The 18,481-nt window shown below is 42.8% G+C and overlaps 1 long non-coding RNA gene across 3 annotated transcripts in view; it reads right to left on the reverse strand.

Annotated features, from left to right (window-relative positions):
- Positions 1-1,317: 1,317 nt before the first annotated feature.
- The window catches only part of LOC137379142 (uncharacterized), a 56,185-nt gene continuing 39,021 nt past the window's right edge, over positions 1,318-18,481 (reverse strand). For 2 of the 3 annotated variants that reach the window (XR_010976743.1, XR_010976742.1), the window contains one exon: positions 1,318-2,272. This is a non-coding gene — a long non-coding RNA (uncharacterized lncRNA). Of the gene's footprint in view, positions 2,273-13,560; positions 13,626-18,481 lie in introns of all 3 variants that reach the window. The other variant, XR_010976745.1, reaches the window with a different exon arrangement.

The raw sequence follows: 18,481 nt of genomic DNA on the forward strand, positions 1-18,481 counted from the left end.
CGAGCTGGCCAGTGCATCTATAGTTACATTTACAGTTGACACCAAGTTAAAGGTGAGGTAACGGCATTTGTGGGTGGGCAGGGGAGTGGGCGGGGGGGGCTATGGATTCAGAAGTGTCAGCAAACATCTTACAAAGGGAGCTTGGCAAGGTTTTCACTAGGGTTGAACAATGGCAAATTAAGTTCAATATCAATAAATTCAAGTTAATGCCTGTCAGAAGGGAAAAATAGGTTATATAGTCCTTGGGAGCTGAGTTTCCTTCTGCACATCTGCACCTTTCCCAACATTGCTCTTCACATACCTTTGCAACATTATCTGTAAATGCTCCCAGCCCTTCTGCAGCTTGACCCTTTCAAAATGCTCTGCAGCCAGCCTTCTGATCTCCACCCTGTGCCTCACTTGCACAAATTTCCATCCTTGCAAGTTCATTTTAAGAATTGTGTCCTGGCTTTCAAATCCTTGCATGCCCTCAGCAGTTTCCTCTCACCAGTAGTCTCCCAGCTCCCCACACACCCTTCGCTTTTCGGACCTCAGTCTATGAATTGTTCTCCAGTCCTTCTACTCCACCATTGGCAGCTACTCCTTCAGCTATTACGTCACTGCCCTCTGGGGCCCCTGTTTAAATTATTCTGCCTTACCACCTCCCTCTCCCTGTTTGCACAAGTCTTCTGAAAACCTTTGTTCAACCATGTTGTTAGTTCAAATCCTTAACTACCATTCTGTTTTCCCTCCTACGCAGTGATTACTTTTCCTGCCACTCTGTCATCTGTGCATGAGGAGCAGGAAGGAAATGTTAGCGGTTCTTCTGATGGGATAAAATGAGGGAGAAATTGGACCCATTTTTCGGACAAAAAGCACCTATTTCCCAGTGCTATCTCCCACGCCCCAAGGACACATGAAATACGTCCAATGCAATATTGGGTTGGTGATAATCAAGGTAGATGGCCCAAATTAGTTCTCTTCAAATCAGCGAGATGCCTCTGGAATCCCAAATGGCAATCACAGTTTACTGAAATGATGCTGATGAGGCCCAATTTCAATCGAGCTTCGGGCTTTTGGTGCGTGCTCCAAGTGGGAACCACTTTGCGCCCAAAAAGAGGCCAAGTTAACTGCTAGCCCAATTTCTCAAAGGGTGGTTGAATGAGCACTAACCAGCCTTGGATGATTTTTGCTTACTATGTTCAAAAAACACAACAACCAAATCAAATGGTGCAGAGCTATGTTTACCAAACCACTTCCAATCTCCAGCAAATGAGATGAAGCTGGATACAAATTATTCCATAGCAGCTGGACAATACAAATATTTAAAAAGCCTTAAGAGATACAGTTAAAAAGAAATGGGTTAACATCTTTGCTGAAAATTGCAGAGGATTTCAGATGAAGAAATTAACCATTTGTTCATTCATAGACTGAGATGTAAGATCAGGACCATGGAGAGTGCTTTTGTGCCTAAGTATACCAAACGTCAAGTTCCAAGTAGCTGCATTGGTCTGTATTTCTGTATTATTTGAAAATTACTCAATAACCACACTTGGGGAATAGGATGCAAATGTTAACAAGCTCAGCTGAAATCTCTATCTGCTTTTTTAACAATGGCATTACCCAGTTTAAAAAATGGGACAAGTGCATATGGGTTTGATGGCCACTTCATCTCCTGCATGACTTAACATATTAACATGATATTAATGTAACACAATGTAAATGGATTAACATCTCTGCTAAAACAGTGGAAAGGAACTTCAGAAGAAAAAACTAAGCATTGCATGCTGGTAACACACAGCGAGTTCAGAAAACCATCTTCACAGTGTTTTTCTGGTCCAGACTTTTCCCGTCTCAACTAATTGATAGAATCTGAGACCTTTTAGGTCTTATTTTCTGATCTAGTAAGTGACTGGCTTATTATTGTTGCTCATTAATATTCTGAAAAATGCAACAGAGTGGAAATTAGGAACTTTTAATCAAAATATCATTTTGTTTGAATTAACAAGACTGTGATTGTCTCAACTGATTATCCTTTTTAATAATTGTTCGCTTCCTTTGGGACACTCAGTTTTTCATGGTGAATTCTTGCTCTTTTATAGCTTTTGCCTTTGAAGTGCAGAATAGGAAAGAATTGACTCTTTTATATATACAACCTGTAAAGTTCCCAAAACTCTGTCAGGGACCTGAGTCTGTACTGGTGACAAGGAAGTGATTGTTTGCTTTTATCACATATTCCTGATGTTATAGGTCTTGAAGTTGAGAAGCACTGAACTTTCAATTCCGAGTAGTTCTGTAAAAGAGAGAGAAATATAACACAAGACCAACATGGAAATGGCTACCTACAATGAGTGGCTCCATTTATACCTCCATTAACCATATTAATTAGTTGCTACATAATAGTGCCTCAAGTCTGGGCCATCTGATTACAACAATGACAAAGTCTCCATTCAACCAAAATCATTATTCAAGTTTTCAATCATTTTTAAAACAAATTTATAGCATTAAAAAACAGAACTAATTCCTTTTCCTCTGGTATAATGGAAATCTCTCTGTAATTTCAAAAATTAACTATATGTGACATTTTACATTTTTTTTCATTCATTCAGAGGATGTGGGCATCGCTGGCTAGGCCAGCATTTATTGCCCATCCCTAATTGCTCTTGAGAACGTGGTGGTGAGCTGCTTTCTTGAACCGCTGCAGTCCATTTACATGGGTAAAAATGAAGAATAAAGAGAACATATACATATTTCACTACACGTGTATATATTTTCTGCTGCTCTATTGCTCACCTGCCTCAACCAGATCTTATGATAAAGGAGAAAATTGTCCCAATTTATGACTCTGGGAACAAACTTTGGAGGGAATCTCTTTTCTGTCGAAAAGTCAATTGAAGTCGCTTCTGATGTCATTGTCAATTGCTAGTTAGTGAGCTGGTTACCACAGATCACTGACATCATGAAATTTTTCTATCACATTGTTCTCATGAATTGATCACTTTATTTGGGGCTAATGAGAAGTTGCTACTATGGAAACAGTCATATGGTTTTGGGGGTGGAGTTATGCATATGGGCTGCGTTCTAAAACAAAAAGGGATACACAGCCGTCCGTCTGCCAAGTTTTCAGTCCCCTGGTTTAGTGAGCTTTCCACGAGAGCTCATCTGGCACTGGGCAGCTCACCGATTGTATTACGATTAGGCCTGGGTCAAGCCACCTGCTGAAGGGCTCATGTGGGAGAAGCAGACATACTGGCGACCTCATGCCCGTTTTGGGCACATGTTTAAAACTGCCCCCACAATATCCAGTTCCAATCGCAAGGATGGTGGGGGAGGGTCTTATTTTACAACCAGCTTTACACTATTGTATGGGTAGATACTAGACAGTTTGGCACACCCCTAAAAGTAAGTTGTGCGGACGGCTTAAGAGCTACAAGCACCACTGTACTCAAGAGTATATCTAAGGAAGACCCTAAACTTGTAACAGTTACCAAAAATCAACCCTCATCCTGATATTGGCCCAGAGCTCTCCAAACAAACATACGCCAATCCGTTCAGTCACACGCATGCCAACAAGCAATGTGTTTGTGAGAAAGCATCACAAGGGGAAAAGTCACACGATTACTGGTCAATGAAATTGCTTGAAAGTAGCCACAAAATCGCTACTAACCAATGAGATTGTTAGAAAGTGACACAAGTAATTAGAAGGGTTTCATTGCTACTATTTAAAATAAGGAAAATGCACCGATTCTTTCATAACTATGGACAGATGCTTAAGATTTGGAAAATGTTACCATGGTTCACAGCACAGAATGTTAACCGTCTGCGGATGCTGTGGATTCCGAATTACCTATTCCTTATGATTAGCTTACTGAAGGGACTCTGAAATGATGCAATCACCAATTAAAAACTCTTGTAGAAGAAAATGGCCTTTGGTTTGATGATGTTTCAGAAAAGGGGGGGGGGGGGTGGGTGAGAGCAAAAAAAAATCAAAAATTGTATAAAGGAAATGGAAAAAAAACTCAATCATCCTCTCGCTTTTCTTTCTATACAAGACCAACTCCCAACACAACTGCAAATTTGAAGCCATATCTCACCATGAAGGGCATATTTGGTTCACATTTAATTAGTTGATAAATAATGCACAGACTATGTTAGCACAGTGCGGCACAAATGACCTTCACAATAACTTAATAACAGCACTCTCATCAGTGAGATACCTTACTTAAAAACAAAACTTCTGTCCATCTATCGAGTCCTAGAGGTATTCACTTCCTCACTGTGCAATTAAACCTTCAAACATTAATAAACTCGAGGCGTCATCCCTCTCCTGTAAGTAGCTTGGGGTCAGTAGTGAATGTTCCAGTCAATCTTAACTTACAATAGTTGTAAGCATCTGGCAAGCTCCCGACAGCTGCAAAAGCAGCAAATCTAATCCCCATTATTAGAACTTCAGCTAATAATTAAATATTAATTATAGAAACTTTGCCAGAGATTGATAACACTAGCACCACGTTGCTTCATTTCAGTTTATTGAGTAAGCCTCTACTCTAATGGACAGATAAACCGCTTCTTTAACAAGCTGAATAAACAAGATTCAAGGTGACAGCTGTAGACTGAGATGATCAAATAACTCCATGGGGCATGATGGGAACTGTGCAGCTGGGAGAGCGTTGTCTGTGGAGGGTAATGGAGCAGTGTGGAATAATAGAGATGTGCGAATGGGTGAATCATGGAATGAGAGAAGCTTACAGCACAGAAGGAGGTCATTCGGCCCTTCATGCCTGTGCTGGCCCTTTGAAAGATCAGTCGTGCTTAATCTCACACTCCCGCTTTCTGTCTGTAACCCTGTAAGTTCCTCATTCTCACGTGTCTGTCCAACTCCCTTTTAAAATGATTTACGGAATCAGCTTCCACCTTCTTTTCAGGAAGAGCATTTCAGATCGCGAGAACCGTCTGAGAGAACATTTCTCCTCATCTCCCCTCTATTTTGCCAATGATTTTAAATCTCTAACCTCTGGTTCTTGACCCAATTGCCAGAGGGAATGGTTTTTCTCACTCTACTCGATCAAAACTTATCATCTTGAAAACCTCCATTCAGGTCACCTCCTAACTTTTCCATCGTTTCCTCACAACCACAGAAGAACGCTCGATTGTTATGAATCAGGAAATTTTTTATGCAGAGCAGACTCTGAAGAGATATATGATTAGGGGAGAGACCACAACAGGGTAGATTGTAAATGGACTGTGGATCATATAATTTACAGGCCTCCCAGCCATGCCAGCTCTCAGTACAACAGGTGATCTTCCCAATTCCATACATATCAACAGTCTGTGGTCGATACAGGCAGTCAGTCCTTCTGAGGAAATATCCACAGGTGAAATTAGCACCAACCAAACCCTCATAAAAGAAAGACTTGCATTTATGTAGCACCTTTCACAACCTCAGGACGTCCCAAAGCACTTTACATCCAAGGAAGTGCTTTTGAAGTGCAGTCACTGTTGTAATGTAGGAAACACAGCAGCCAATTTGCACACAGCAAACTGTTCATAAACAGCATGTCATAATGTCCAGATAACCTGTTTTTTTTGTGATGTTGATTAAGGGTTAATTATTGGAGCAGATCACGGGGGATAACTCCACCTGCTCTTCTTCAAAATAGTGCCATGGGATCTTTTTGCATCCACCTGAGAGAGCAGACAGGGCTTCAGTTTAACATCTCATCTGAAAGACTGCACCTCTGACAGTGCAGCACTCCCTCAGTACTGCAATGAGTGTTTTTTTTTGGTGCTCAAGTCTCTGGAGTGGGACTTGAATCTACAACTTTCTCACTCAGTAGTGAGAATTCTACCAACTGTGCATTAGTCACTGCCAGACCCTTCGCTGCTGCTCCTTGTTGGTTTCCCTGTTGCAATCTATTGCAGAGTGATCAAGTCCTAGAGCTGGTAGTTTAAATAGGGGCCTCTCAACCCTTCTTCTGTACACACTGTCCAACTCAGCCTGACTGGGGACCCAGCAGCAAGGGCACGACAGTGACATTCCTTCCTTCACATCTTCCCCCATTCCTCCACAGAGACGGGAACCCCAGTTGCCCCAAAACGGCCTGGGCCACCCAATCAAAATGCATCATGACATGAGTTTCCTGGGTCGGTAGTCGTTGAGTGTGCAGGGTGGGTTCCTGCTGAGATCACTGGCAGCAAGAGGGAAGCTGCCACTGCCAAGCAGGAAAATTCGAGCTTGCTGTAGCAGGATTGCTGCTGTAGTGACTGAAGAGGAGGAGGCCATTCAAAGGGGACTGAAGAGCCTGAAATTTGAAGAATTATTTTTTATGTCTCAGTATTGACTTCTGATACAATGCTGCATACGAACAGGCCTCCGGAAGATACAGAAAAGCAACTTGGAACAATACATTTTTCTCATTCTCCTTCTTTCTAATGGCAATTCTCTGCCCTTCCCACTGATGGTTTGGCTGAGGTCACAAACTAAATGCACAAGGGTTTCGTGGCTAAACATACATGCCCAACCACCCTTTAGCACACTGAGGCATCAACACGTCAAACTTGAGTCATCTGTGCTCCCCAGTGACATGTTGCATTGGGAGCCCTTTGGATTGCATCCACTTTCTAACAGTTACTTTCCAGTTTGCTGAAAATGACTGAGGCTACACGGAAGAGCCAGATAAAGAGGCATTTTGAACAAAAAGTTTGGGGGAAGTAAGTGAAACAAATCTTGGAAAAGTACTTACCTCCTGAGTTAACTTTCTCCCTTCTTCAAATGAAATAAAACACTCTGCTGAGGTTCTGCAGTTATCAAAGGTAAACAATGTCAAGGCTGGGAAACTGAAACGCTTCCCTGTGCAAAATTGTTCTAACAGCAGAAAGGATGGTGCAGATTCCTCAAGGAGCACTGGGGCACAACTTGATAGCTACTGTCGCACAAACACCATAATAGCATGCTCCAGATCCTGCAAAAGAATGGTTGCTTGCTGGAAACAGAGAAACGTTCCACTGAAGACAATCGCCACATTTGAATTCTTTTTCATTTGCAATTCAATACGATTTGTTTTGCACATCGATGACAGAACCCACAACCCGAAGGAATACAAAGTGTCATTTCAGATTCCAAAGATAATTTGCTGCACAGGTCATTGCCAGAACAATTATGCAAATTGGTACAGCGCACAAAGGAATATTGGAAGCACATATTCCTCTTATCAAAAAACAGATGTGCAGATTAGTAACAAAACACATCTCATTCTAATTCTCTGAAAATATAGGTCACCAAATACATAACTATATGCTTTGAAGATTAGCATTCAACTGTGTGAAGTCTACACAATACTGAAATGTATCTGAATATAGTTGGAGAACAGTCACTTGCTCAGAGGAGTTAGGTTGACCCATCCAATGATGATTTGAATTTAGTTCGATTTTCCAGGAACCTCACCCATGTGCATGCAACCTTTTCAACACTTTTCACGAAGATGTAATATGAGGTTCCTGCGGCAAAAATCAACATTCGTTACTCAAAGTGACTCCTATTCCTTGACAACACCCATTTCAAACATCTGGCACATTAATTGAGATGGCAAAAGTGGGAGTCTTTTTTAAAAAATCAATCCACATTTTTCGTGTTTTCCATTTACTGTATCGTATTTTGAGTAGTGAAGGAGCTATTTTTCTTTCATTAACTGCTATTAAAATGTAACTTTAAAACCCAAGAAAACAGAACGAGAAAGTTCCCATGGTATCTTATATTTGTAACTCATCATGTACAGAGACAAATTGATAACTGTGTATATATATTCATGCATATAGCCACACCCGTGAACCACAATTATTGCTTCAAATCCTGAGCACTGTAAACTGGACACAATATGCCTGAAGTTACTCCGGAGTTTAAGTGTCAACTCAAAGTCAGAAGGTTGTGAGTTCAAGATTTACTCCATGACTTGAGCTGACACTTCAGTGTAGTTACTGCCAGTGGTGCTGCCTTTCAGGTGAGATATTAAGAAAATGCCTTGTCTTCATGCAAAAGTAGATGTAAAAGACCCCCCAGCACTATTCAAAGACGAGACAATTTCTCCCAATGTCCCGGCCAACATTTATCCCTCAACCAACATCCGTCAAAACAGCTTAATTGGTCATTTGTCTCGATGCTAATTGGCTGCTGTGTTTAGCTGTGTTACAACAGTGACTGAACTTTAAAAGTAATTCACTGGCTCGATAGTAAAGGCCTGCTACCCGGCCCGAACCCGACGGGTCAGGTCAGGTCGCACTTCCGGGTCCGGCATTCGGGCTGGGGTCGGGTCGAGCCAGGTCGGACCCACTCTATCACAACCTCCGGTAAGTGCCCCCACTGTTAATGTATTTTTTGGTCTAGAAAGGTGGTTTTGCTACAGTTATTTTAAGCTTGTGCAGGTCAGCAACAACGTGAAAAACGGAAGGTAGGTTAACTGATGGTCGGGTCGGGTCGGGTGCGGGAAAAAATGGAAGGGCTCGGGCCTGGTCGGGCTCAGGGTCGGATGTGGTTCTGTCGGGCTCGGGTCGGGTTTTGTTTGCAGACCCGAGCCAGCCTTTACTCTGAAGCACTTTGGGAAATCCTGAAGACACGAAAGGTGCTCCATAAATGCCAGTTCCTTCTATCTCTGTAGTGGCCAAAGCCATCTGCTTTACTTGCTCCTCAAGTGTGCAGTGTTCACTTTCGATCAAAAGATAGATCGAGATATTAAAGTCATTGCAGATGGGGATTTCACACAATTGGGAAATACCACACAATCTAACTCTATTATAATGACACTCCAAGAAAGAAGCCCATTGTCTTTACTCAAGTGGCAAAACAGGAATTAGCATCAAGTCAACCATTAAACTGGCACTTAATGATAATCTCATGCACAAATAATGTCCATCTGCCAATTCGTCTCCACTTGTACCCATTTTTTTGTAAACCATTAAAGGAAGCAGCTGTCTCACAAGGTCGACGTTTGTTCTGCCAATCCTTTTGGCTCACACACTCCCTGATAGTTTTGAAAGCAATAACACCCTCAGAAAAAAGTGAAGTACGTTAATCAGCAAGTCCTGTAGCAAAGCTAAGCATGGTCATATCAGTGAAGATGCAAACTTGATTAATGCCTAGTTGATGGCATATTGCAAAACAATACTCAGTTATGTAAAACGATTTTTATGTAGAATGTTCCAATGCATGGAACCTACCAATTTATTATGGCATTTTCTAAAGTTCACAATACTATAAATATTAGAAATTACAAGGGTTTCTGCTGTTTTTGTATTAAAAAGAAAGATTTCTGATAGCACAGATTGAGCAAAGACAGTTATTGAAAAAGAAGGTTGTATTTTTTTAAAGTCATTGGAAAACCCGTGAATGATTTCAAAGTTTGAAACAGCAAAAGGCAAAGCCCATTAGAGAATATGTTTCATCATTTCTAATTTTCTGGTGTATCAGTATTCTCGTTTTGAAATCAGATTTTGAAGACCCAAAATGTAAGAACCCAAGGTTGGAAAGAGCAGAAGAGAAAATAAGGCAAATCCTGAAATCATGATTAGGATGTGTTCGGGTTGGATATAAAAAGCCTGTAATTCAAAGCAGAAGGAAAGGTTAAGGATGGATCAGGTCCATGGTTTAGGCTGAGTTAGACTAAGATACTGTGAGACATATCTTGGAGTGAAGTTTCACTTGGGGGCATCTCTCACAATCCCAATGGGAAAGAGCCTGGGAAAAACAGCACCAATGCCACTGAAACCATTTTTCCAGAGTTTCTGTGGCTCTTCAACTGAAATCATGATGAACGAAAGGGAGGACACTCACAGAATGTTCACTCCCTTGATTTCATCACACTGGGGATGCCGGGAGGATGAACAGCATGCAGGATTGTGCATTTATGACTTAAGGGAAACAACAGAGGAATGTCCAGAGCAGAACTGGTCATGAACCTGTGATGGAGAGAGAGGCTGGAGGTTAGAGGTGACAGAACAATCACCTGTCAGATGATAAACTTTTTCTTATTACTTGACCAAGATTGTGAGTTGACTTTTAGAATAGCTTGGGATTTAGAGGAAGTACAGAAGTAATGAAGGGAAAGGAAGCGCTTAGCATCAGCAAAGTATGCTTTTAGAAATCAAATTTAACAGCAGAAGAGCTAAGTGGGTTCTATTTGATGTCTGCAGAAACAGTGATGCCAAGAATGTCAATAGATGAAGTTGGGGTTGAGAATGGAAGCACTCAAGGTATCAAATGATACTTACTCTTGGATTCATGAGTGATGCAGAAGAAACTGCAGCTTAGAAACTCCATGACATATAAAACAGGTGCAAAAGCATCCAATATAGCGGGTGGCGGGCATGTGCACATGCTGAGCCAGAAAAGGGTCTCCCGCCTGTAAACCGTGGCGCGGAGTCAACTCCCCCTTGGCCCCTTTATTCCCTTCACCCACTTGATCCTGGCCATCACATGGGATTAAGTCCTCTTAATTCAGGCTCAGGCTGGGTGTTTGGGATATTGGTGTTACAGGAGAGCCACCCTCCACCTAATTCACCGGCTATGGTTAATGGCTTAGTACAAAGAGGAGGAAACTCAGTCCTTTCTTTAACTATCAATTTACTTTATTCACGTTGTTGTACAATGTAAGAATAAGGCTTATACACTTGGTTAGACAAAAGCATGCAACTCAAATTGGGTTATACAGTTAATAACAAAGCTAACTAGAATCGATAAGCACACCCACTAGGTTCCTCTGACCTTTCCCTGACCTAGTCACAGAAAACAAAGGATAATACCCAAAAAAGGGGAGAGCTGACGCTGGCCCGACGTTCCGTTCTCTCTCTCTTTTACGTCGTCGCCGCTTTGCTCACGCAGGGTCTTCCACTTCCGCGATGGTTGGTCTCCGGAGTTTCTCGCTGGCTCTATGCCTGAGATTCTCCATACTTAATCTCTTTCTTATCTCCTCAAAACTGTGCTGTTTCTTTCCGGTTGGTTTAGGCCTGCTCACCTCGTTCGTATCTTCTCCTTATTGGCCCAGGCCCAAAGACCCCGGTATCACACCGTGTCCAAATAAGGCTCTATTCCTGTGATCTCTCCTTTGTCTTGTCACATAAATTAATTAGTTCAAACTGGTTTTTACCAGCACAGGCCAGTATCAGAGCTCAGGTTACTTCAGTTCACAAACAATCCAGCAGTTTGTAACAGATTCTGTACTTCTTGCAGCCCCTGGCCAACACGCCATATTAGTAATATTAGTATTTGCGTCAAAAGCGGCATTCAGGGTTCACATTTGAAATAGGCGATAGGCCCTTTGTAAATGTTTTTAATGGGACCACTGCAGATCCCAATAAAAAGTTAAGTTTTGCAAATTAAACTTACTTCAACTTTGAGCCTGGAGGAACAGAAGTGCTCCTGCCAACTCCACATTAAAACCATGGACCACCAACCCCCCCTCTCTCTTCCAGTCGTGGCCTCCCTCCCTCTCCCTTTCACTATGGCTGGGAGCACATGACACAACTTCACAGATTGGGAGCCCAAAGATTGCTGAGTCTATCAAGGAAGGTTGGCTAGCTTCCAATCTTCCATTGTCAAGTGTCAACCTGTAGCCAAGTTAACTCAGAAAGATGCTGCTTACTTCCTTGCCATATCACAATATAGCCAAACATCATAAATGGATTATTGTCATACCCAGATGTCAGTCAAAATTGCAATCTCATCCTTTATTTATTGTGGGAGGGTTTAAAACTATAATATAATTAAACGAGATTATTTTGTTTATGGCGTTTTCCATAACGGTACATTAAGAAACTGCACTGTCCATCCCTGCAACCATTACAGTAATTTGAGCAGTGATCATATACTATTATTCTGCCAAAGTCATTCATTAATGAGATGTGTTATAACCAAGGCAGGAGTAATGCACTGTTAATTCAGTCCCACTACTCCACAGGTCACAACATATTAGTAAAGTTTCCCACATACCAGAAAATTAGCCAAATTTAACATCGTATTTATTTGCCAGAATAAAGCACCCCAAACCAGGTTTCTTTAAATAACAACAAATTAACAATTTATTAATAAAGCAATTTTAAATGATAGTGAGATAAACCTATATGTATGAACAGATTTTATAACTTATGTTCCTAACCCTCATGCACACACAAACATTCAAAACAGTTAACCATTTGAAAATGATGTTTTAAATTAGAGCTGTTTCTTAGGAATAAAATAACTGGGTTGTAAGTCCTGGTGGTTATGTCTGGTTCAGTGAGGCATCCCAGAGTCGAATAATCAGATGCCACTCAAAGTCTCCAGGTGAAATTAGTGAACAGTCTGTACTGGGTAGGCATTCAAGGCAATTCGTCTGTAGCACACATCACACAGATCTGCAAAAGGTTGCAGCAACGGGTCTACTTGGATTTCTAAGTCACAGTCCAACAGCAGAAACTTTCCTGGGGTTTCAGCATCTTTCAAACACATAAAAAAGGCAACAGGACTCACTTTTGAGGCAGAGTGTTTCCAGAGACTGAAGACAACAGGAATCTTTCCATCCTTAACAACGCAAGGCTCCCTATCAGCAAAATTCTGTTTTTCCGGGACTTTTCTCTCACCAGGGGTCTTCTCCCCTCTCTTCAGGCAGGTCAAAACCACACCTTAAATGTAAGATTCCTTTTTTACACAAAAAAGACAAGCATTCCACTCAGGGGGAGTTCTTTTTCTGGTCTACAAACCCCAGGTTTCCAGCAGCAACTAATCTTTTACTTTCTTTTCAGAGAGAGATCTCTTTCTCTGGTCTTTAACAGGTTCCAGCCCAAACTGGTCTGGTCTTGCAGAAGTGAAACTAAAAAACTCCCTAGCTGCCAGTCATGTGGCAGTCATTTCTCTCTGCTGAGTGGCTTGGAAAAACAGCTTGCCTTTCAATTGCCCCACCCAGTTCAGCATTCATTGTTCTCAGAGAAATCCTTTTTCTCAGTCTTAAAGGCACACAGACAACTTTTGTGACAGATGTGAGAATTGCTTTACCATTGAAAATCACTGCTCATATAAAATTGGTTAATTTACATTCCTCAGTCATTCAAATCCACGTATTGTGATTAATTATAAACTGGTTCAAAACTACTACTTTTTTGCTATTTGGCAACAATTATTTAGAACAGTCACTGGTTACATCCATCATCCTTTCAGCATATTTAACTCAGCTAATAATTTAGATCCTTGTTCGGGGCCCGCATAGACTATTTTTAAGTGTAAAATTCACACTTGTTGTGATCACCTTTCTATTTGGATTCAATTTAATTCTTTTGTTTTATTCGTTCATAGGAATTTGCAAACTCCACCTCAATAAACACAAAATTCAACACTCCTCTCCAAAAAAAGTGAAAAATTGATTGAATTTTAAAAAGCACATATTTATTGTTGTAGCTTTAACTTTTCCATTTCAGTTTTGTTTGAACCTCAAAGTGAAGGTCCAGACAACATCCCTTTATTTTAATTTGAATATATATTAGTATACATGCACATCTGTAATCATATTGTGCACAGAATTGAGCACGATTTTAATTATTTTATTAAGCAGGTCAGCACACCTGTGGGAGCGAGTTTCATATCCACTCTGAGTGATGGATGTACGGATTCCACAGTCTGACAGTTCCTAAGAAAAATGATACAGAGTGATAGATAGAAAAACCTACTGCTTTCACTGACAAAGGCCACAAGGGCGACTGGTGTGGGAATTCTGCCATAGTAAAAGGGTGTTCTGCTGAGTTTTAGATAATGGGGACATAATTAAGACCAGTTGGGAGGTTATTAAAGCCAACTGCTGCATCGAGAAGCAGGATTCAATCTATAACAGGACTGCTCAGTGCTGATAGAGTGGGGAGATGTTTCATTCCCAGCATCAGACCCAAGCTTACCAAGCGTGAAGCTCCCCAAAGATATAAATACATTGTAAAGGCACATTTTTAGTTACTTAGCAGCTTTTATTCTCCTTCACATCATAGATCGTTCCAGCATTGTTTGGCCGACTTGATAATATTCTACTGCCAACTTCTATTACCTAAATAAAAAGTATGGACATCTAACAGTGACTATACTTCAAAAGTACTTCACTGGCTGTAAAGTGCTTTGGGATGTCCTGAGGTCACGAAAGTCGCTATATAAATGTAAGTCTTCCTTATTTCGTTTTAAACATCTTTGAGATATCTTTCTCCCTCATTTTAGCACTCTCGCAAAGGCTTTTATCCCCTTACCCATTTGCAGAAAGCCAACACTTCACCTGAAGCAGGTGGATGGCGTTGAGATACAGATCAGGTATTGAATAGCAGAACTAGCTCAAGGGGCTGAATGGTCTACTCCTGTTCCTATGATCCTAGGTAGTAACCAGAGCTGTGCCAGCTAACATCAACCACAGGCTCAGTCAGTGAAAACAAGAGAAATCGCAAGCAATTTTTCCAAAGTTACCAGAGACCCCAGACCTCCAGGATCAGGCTTCCATGCAGATGCTAAGTATAGATTAAAATAGCAATGTTTCTTGTCAGGTGAGTGATACTTTAATATATTTTCATTGAAAGTGTGACAGTTGCTGTCAAAAATACCAACCACCTAACAATAAACACAGATTAAAATGGCATAAATTACACCGAATTATCATAGAAACATACAGAACAGAAGGAGGCCATTCATTAGGCCCATGCTAGCCCTTTGAAAAATATGTTTTGTTTTGTCCCATGCCCCTGCTTTTTGTCCGTAACCCTGTAAGTTCCTCATCCTCGGGAACCTGTCCAACTCCCTTTTTAAATTATTTATGCAAAAAGCTTCCACCTCCCTTGCAGGTTGAGCATTCCCAACCCCGACAAGTCTCTGAGCGGAAACATTTCTCATCATCGCCCCTCTAGATGTATGCCAATGATTTTAAATCTATGAACCTCTGGCTGCTGATCTGCTTGCCAGAAGGAATATTTCTTTTACCTCTCTACGCTATCAAAAGCTCTCATCATCTTGAAAACCTCTATTGGGTCACCTCTTAACCTTCTCTCTTCCAAGGAAAACAGTCCTAACTTTTCCACCCTCTCCTCATAACTGAAGTCCCTCCTTCCCGGTAACATCCTGGTAAACCTCCCCTGTACCCTTTCTAACTCCTTTACATCTTTCCTGAAGTGTGGATCCCAGGATTGTCCACAATATTCCAGCTGAGGCCTAACTAGTGATTCATAGAGTTCTGGCATGAGCTTTTTGCTTTTATATTCCATTCCTTATAAACCCAAGTAACCCATATGCATTTTTAACCACCTTATCAACTTGCCTTACCACCTTTAAGGATTTGTGTATACGGACACCAAGCTCTTTGCTCATCTACACTTTACAAAATTGTGCCATTTATAGTAAACTGTCATTCCATAGCAGTTCTTCCAAACTGCACCACTTCACAGATCTCCGCATTGAACCCCATCTGCCACGCTCCTGCCCATTTCCCCATCCTGTCTATGTCATTCTGAAGTGTGCCACTTGCACACACTTTGACCGGGATTTTACTGAGGTCCCAACATCAGGATCTGTGGCGGTGGTGGGGGGGAGGGGGGGTTCGGAAGATTGTACCTACAGCAGCCCGCCATGGAGGCCAACACCGGGAGTGCCAGGCCCGATCATCCCGGTGGTGGTGAGGCTCTGTGGCAGCAACTCTCCACCACCTCCCTCCCCCCACCCCCCGCTGGGCGGCAGGACCTGGCTTTACATATTTAAATGAAGTAAATGAATACATTTGAATAAAATTCACAACAATCTTATCTGCCGCCTGGGATCTACCGAGCGGCGGCTGGCGCTCACACGCCTTCACTTTCCTGTCCAGGGAAAGTGAGCGCCACTGAGGTGGGGGAGGGGAGAACTTAGGATTTTAAGTGAAGTGGGGAGGTGCGGTGGGGGGGGATGGATTCCAATTGCCATTAATAGCGTAGGAGAGTGTGGGTAGGAGTGACCTCAGCACTTTGATCAGTTTTGGTGGGGGGGGGTGAGGTCAAGTGTTTCAGGTAAGTGTTTTGGGGGGGGGGGGTTGGAGAGGGAAACTATTGCATTTAATTGTTATTGGGGAGGAAGGGCGAGAGTTCCTTTGTGGTACATTGGGGGCGGTAGCAGCGCCTGCACATAGGCAGCTGACGCCACTGCCGGCATCGGAGAGCCCGCCCCCTCCACGTGATTGCGGGGGTGGGGGCAGCCTGACCGGTGCATTATCTTGGGCCTCTGCGAGGTCGATCACAGCAGCATGGCAGTAGGTGGGCCACACATGTGGGCTGCCATTCCCAGCGGCAGGAGGAAAAAATTCAGCTCATTATGGGGGCCAAGGCGGTCCATAAAGTGTGCATCAAACAACAACGAAGCCAAAGGCTTTCTCTCAGTGCCTTTTCAGAACAGTAAACAACCGCTAAATATGGAGTGCCCGCTGTGGAGGTCACATGGTCCACCTGTGTGAAACTGAAAATCTCAGACACAAAAATAGGAGCACAATTAACACCAGTGAAACCTGTGTAGCAGGAGATTACTGCAGCCTACTTCAAAAAATGGTATTTATTTAAAAATATTTGTACGTTAGTGCTTTCACTGTGATTTTTCTTTGGGAATATGCAAGACTGGAGAATTAAGGACATGCAGCTCATTGGTCAGGTAGATTATCAGCTGATTCCAATATCACTGAACATTCTTTAAGTGCCAGGGTTGTCAGCTCTGGTTGGATGTATAACTGGAGGTTTCCTCCCACCTCCACCCACCTCACCTGGTCAAAGAGCCTGTTTCTAATAAATGAACATGCACAAAACAAAAGAGAAAAACACTCAATTGCTTTTCTCTTTGAAAAGCCCCAAAGATTTCCCCTGATCACAACAGCATCTTGAAAATTAATCATTCATTCGTGGAGGCTCCAGGAGAATTGTGGAGGGTTAGCGGTGCTAGTTCAGACACGATCTTGTCTTTTTGCTGGTTTTCAACGATTTCATCCTGTTACTGGCAACAATCAGTACCAGGCTTTCGGTTTGCCAGTGATTTTTCTCAGAAGCACAAGAAACTATTTATTGCCGCTCACACAATGAAGCAGATGAATGGTTGACAAGGTGCTAGCATCCCCAACACCGAACACCTATTCCTGCTGGGGAGACTTTAATGCCAGGGTTGGGGCCGACCATGACTCATGGCCCTCCTGCCTTGGGTGCTATGGCGTTGGAAGGATGAATGAGAATGGTCAGAGACTGCTTGAGTTGTGTACCTATCATAACCTCTGCATCACCAACTCGTTCTTTCACACTAAACCCTGTCATCAGGTTTCATGGAGGCACCCAAGATCGCGTCGTTGGCACCAGCTAGACCTCATTGTCACAAGGCGAGCCACCTTAAACAGTGTTCAAATCACACGCAGCTTCCACAGTGCGGACTGCGACACCGACCACTCCCTGGTGTGCAGCAAGGTTAGACTCAGACCAAAGAAGTTGCATCATTCCAAGCAGAAGGGCCACCCGCGCATCAACACGAGCAGAATTTCTCATCCACAGCTGTTACAAAAATTTCTAAATTCACTTGTAACAGCCCTTCAAAACACTCCCACAGGGGATGCTGAGACCATGTGGGCCCACATCAGAGACGCCATCTATTAGTCAGCTTTGACCACCTACGGCAAAAGTGCGAAGAGAAATGCAGACTGGTTTCAATCTCATAATGAAGAGCTGGAACCTGTCATAGCCGCTAAGCGCATTGCACTGTTGAACTACAAGAAAGCCCCCAGCGATTTAACATCCGCAGCACTTAAAGCAGCCAGAAGCACTGCACAAAGAACAGCCAGGCGCTGCGCAAACAACTACTGGCAACACCTATGCAGTCATATTCAGCTGGCCTCAGACACCGGAAACATCAGAGGAATGTATGATGGCATGAAGAGAGCTCTTGGGCCAACCATCAAGAAGATCGCCCCCCTCAAATCTAAATCAGGGGACATAATCACTGACCAACACAAACAAATGGACCGCTGGGTTGAGCACTACCTAGAACTGTACTCCAGGGAGAATGTTGTCACTGAGACTGCCCTCAATGCAGCCCAGCCTCTACCAGTCATGGTTGAGCTGGAAGTACAGCCAACCAAATCGGAACTCAGTGATGCCATTGATTCTCCAGCCAGCGGAAAAGCCCCTGGGAAGGACAGCATTACCCCTGAAATAATCAAGAGTGCCAAGCCTGCTATACTCTCAGCACTACATGAACTGCTATGCCTGTGCTGGGACGAGGGAGCAGTACCTCAGGACATGCGCGATGCCAATATCATCACCCTCTATAAAAACAAAGGTGACCGCGGTGACTGCAACAACTACCGTGGAATCTCCCTGCTCAGCATAGTGGGGAAAGTCTTTGCTCGAGTCGCTCTGAACAGCTCCAGAAGCTGGCCGAGCGCGTCTACCCTGAGGCACAGTGCGGCTTTCGTGCAGAGAGATCGACCGTTGACATGCTGTTCTCCCTTCGTCAGATACAGGAGAAATG

The sequence above is a fragment of the Heterodontus francisci genome, chromosome 2, assembly GCF_036365525.1.
Source record: "Heterodontus francisci isolate sHetFra1 chromosome 2, sHetFra1.hap1, whole genome shotgun sequence".
NCBI classification, from domain to species: Eukaryota; Metazoa; Chordata; class Chondrichthyes; order Heterodontiformes; family Heterodontidae; genus Heterodontus; species Heterodontus francisci.